We start from the raw sequence: 2,946 nt of genomic DNA, 5'->3' as shown, positions 1-2,946 counted from the left end.
AATTTTTTTTTTCTCTGAATAAAAAGGTTTTTCTGCTTCATATTCCTTTATATGAAACTATATGAGCCATAAAAGCCTAATGCATCAAATATGATACTCAACAAAAAACACATAAGCAAACCTTTTCTGGATTTTTTTCTGGAAATAATTGGTCGGAGAGTCTTGTAGACTGCAGGTGCTCTCACAGAGTGTGCTCTCAAATCACATTCTGTCCCTGCTAGTTTGATTGAGTGGGCTGTGATGTCACACGGATGTGCATCAGGTTGCCATAGCGATGGCAATTCAGAGAACCAGATGATGTTGTACCCTCTCACTGAGTCCTCCATATGTAACAAGTTTCTGAACTAGAATAAAAGCATTTCATTGAAATAATTTTTAGAATACTACTGCATAGAGAGAAAAAAAATACTTAAGTTTTTATAGAAGAAAGCACTGCCTTCCGCTGTCAGATGTCCATGAATGGTTAAGCCTGAAAAAAAAAAAAAAAAAAAAAATTCTCAGGCTGCAGGTAAAGAAAATGAACTGAATTGTGTTATTTTAGATCCAAGACAGACCTGGGCTACTAAAATGGATTTTATCAAATAACAACAAAATTTTACACAATAAAAAAATACCTGAAAGGCACAGAATGTAACAAGGTACTCATCCCTAATAAGTTGTAAAAATAAATAAATACTAATAATAAGTAAAAAAAAAAAAAAATCTTCCTCTCGCATTACTCATCTGCATCTTATGAGCACAACTCTCACATTACCACTCATTAATGCATCAGTACAGAAGTGTCAAATGCCTCAATCGCAGTCTGTGTGGATTTAGTTCTCATCAATGGATGCCTCTCCCATCTGTCTTCCACTTTCGGAAGCCTCTCTCCTTTCCGTGACGCAAGCAGGAGTGGGAGTGGGCTGCCTCCTGTTCCCACTGAGGGGAGAGTAGGCTGCTGACATCTGCCATGAGGAGAAAGAGGAGGCAGAGAGAAAAGATGAATGAATGAAAGGAAAAGGGAGGGCAAAATAAAATCAGTCCACTCATACATATAGCCTACAGTACTGCTGGAGACCTACTGTGAAACCATGGAACGGTTGAACAATTAAAAATGCTAATGGTCCGTTGAAAATGATCAGAGGTTGGTGGAAAAACAGCGATCGCTGGTAATAAAGTGAGATGAGTCATCTCAGATTATAATTGTTGTATATCCTTCTTTTTTATATTTTAGCTAGTAACCTCTGTGGTAACGTAATGGTAAAATGTCAACCAAGACAGACTGTTTAGTTCACCCTAGAATTAAAATGTTAACTATCCCATTTCAACCACTTGTTAAATCCTGTTCTGAGGTAAAATTTGACACCTTTTGTCTCCACTCCATCCATCACCTAGCAACTGATGCCAAGGTTACTGGAAGTAGCACCCCAAACACATCCGTGCTTTTATTAACCCAGCCGTAGATTAGTCACTGGAACACTTCTGATTGCTTCCGCTCTCCATGTCTCGTAGTTCTGAGTCTGACATTGTATAAGCATTACTTCCCTTGAAGAAAGACTTGAAGACATTTGAATCATTTACATGCAGTTCACTGAAACGTTTAATAGTCTTCCTTGATTTCATGCAGTATGTCAATAAAATCTGACAAAGAATGTGCTACATTTTTTTTTTTGGTCCTAGAAGTTATATACAAAAATGAGCTACTGGGATGTTACTAAACAAGTGTGTTAGTGGTGCTGCTAGCATTGTCATGGTGCACACAGCAGGGAGGAACGAGGAGATGAGGATAACTCAAAATACAGTCTTTAATGAACTCAAACAAGGCAGGGAAAGACAAGGTTGACACAGACAGAACGAGTAGACTGGACGAAAACTAACTAAACAGGCAGGAACTAAATACACATGACAATTACTGATAATGACTAAAACACAGCTGGACAAGACTTAACTAATAATCACACTTAACAAGGACAGGAGCAAGACCAAATAAGGAAACAAGAGGCGGGAACACATGACACACACGACAGAGGACTGACAAGCACTCATATAATGTCAGGGACTGGAACAAACCAATTATTATAAGTATTCAACAAAGGCGTGAATCTCAACCTGCAAGTTTGTACTACAGATGTAAATGCTATCTCAAATCATGCAGCTTGCTGCAAAGTGCTGTGCTACTTGTAAAAGCAATTGGACCACTGATTTTCACCAGATGGATGATAAAATGAGCAAAATTATCCAAAAGAATGCTGCAGAGATGATGTGCCTTTGTATGCCAAAACCCGGAAATGAGTTTTTAGCACTGGTTAAATGATATTTTACAGATAGCCTGGGATTACACAAGATTTGTATTTTAAAGAAAACCAGTTCGAAGGGAGAATAATTTGCTTTTTGGGTTAAAATAATTTTTTAATATGAAATTCGTATGGTATGACAATTAGATATTAGACTGTACAGAAATTGAAATCTACATGCTAAAACACTATACTCATAGTCTCGCAATGCTGATGTAGTTAACATGAATAAATTGAGAATAAAGTATAACAATAATAATACTTTGCACGGTTTGATGTGATGTGAGTTAACTGATCTTTAGATTAAATCGCCTTTGGTAGTGCGATTTATGGTAATGCTTTTTTTCCTCAGCTGGTCAGAACAAACAAGGCAGACTTGTTACTTACTTGTTCAGATGGCAATATACGTTGAAAATTTTTATTTTTATTTGGGTCATATATTCCAAGACATAGGCTAGAATCTGTGATTGCGAAGTTCAGTAAACAGCAACACATTCACCTCAAAACATTGGATTCATTTGCGCTGGAGCCGTGCTGGCTCACAACCCACGCAACCAAGATAATTAAAAAATAAAGGTATTTTGAGGGGGGACAGCGTTTCATTTCCAACTGGTTAGGTTTATCTGGAAATTAAAATGATTTCTATATTTTATCCATTCAAAAGACTACGAAA

The 2,946-nt window shown here is 37.1% G+C and overlaps 1 long non-coding RNA gene across 1 annotated transcript; it reads right to left on the bottom strand.

The window, feature by feature from the left end:
• Positions 1 to 2,946, bottom strand: LOC131523336 (uncharacterized). Its single transcript, XR_009266753.1, has 3 exons — positions 2,661 to 2,946; positions 615 to 944; positions 1 to 469 (listed from the first exon to the last, which is right to left on the bottom strand). It is a non-coding gene; the product is annotated as an uncharacterized LOC131523336 (long non-coding RNA).

The sequence above is a fragment of the Onychostoma macrolepis genome, chromosome 17, assembly GCF_012432095.1.
Source record: "Onychostoma macrolepis isolate SWU-2019 chromosome 17, ASM1243209v1, whole genome shotgun sequence".
NCBI classification, from domain to species: domain Eukaryota; kingdom Metazoa; phylum Chordata; class Actinopteri; order Cypriniformes; family Cyprinidae; genus Onychostoma; species Onychostoma macrolepis.
Note: the sequence above shows the minus strand (reverse complement) of the source record. Positions and strands in the feature narration are given on the sequence as shown.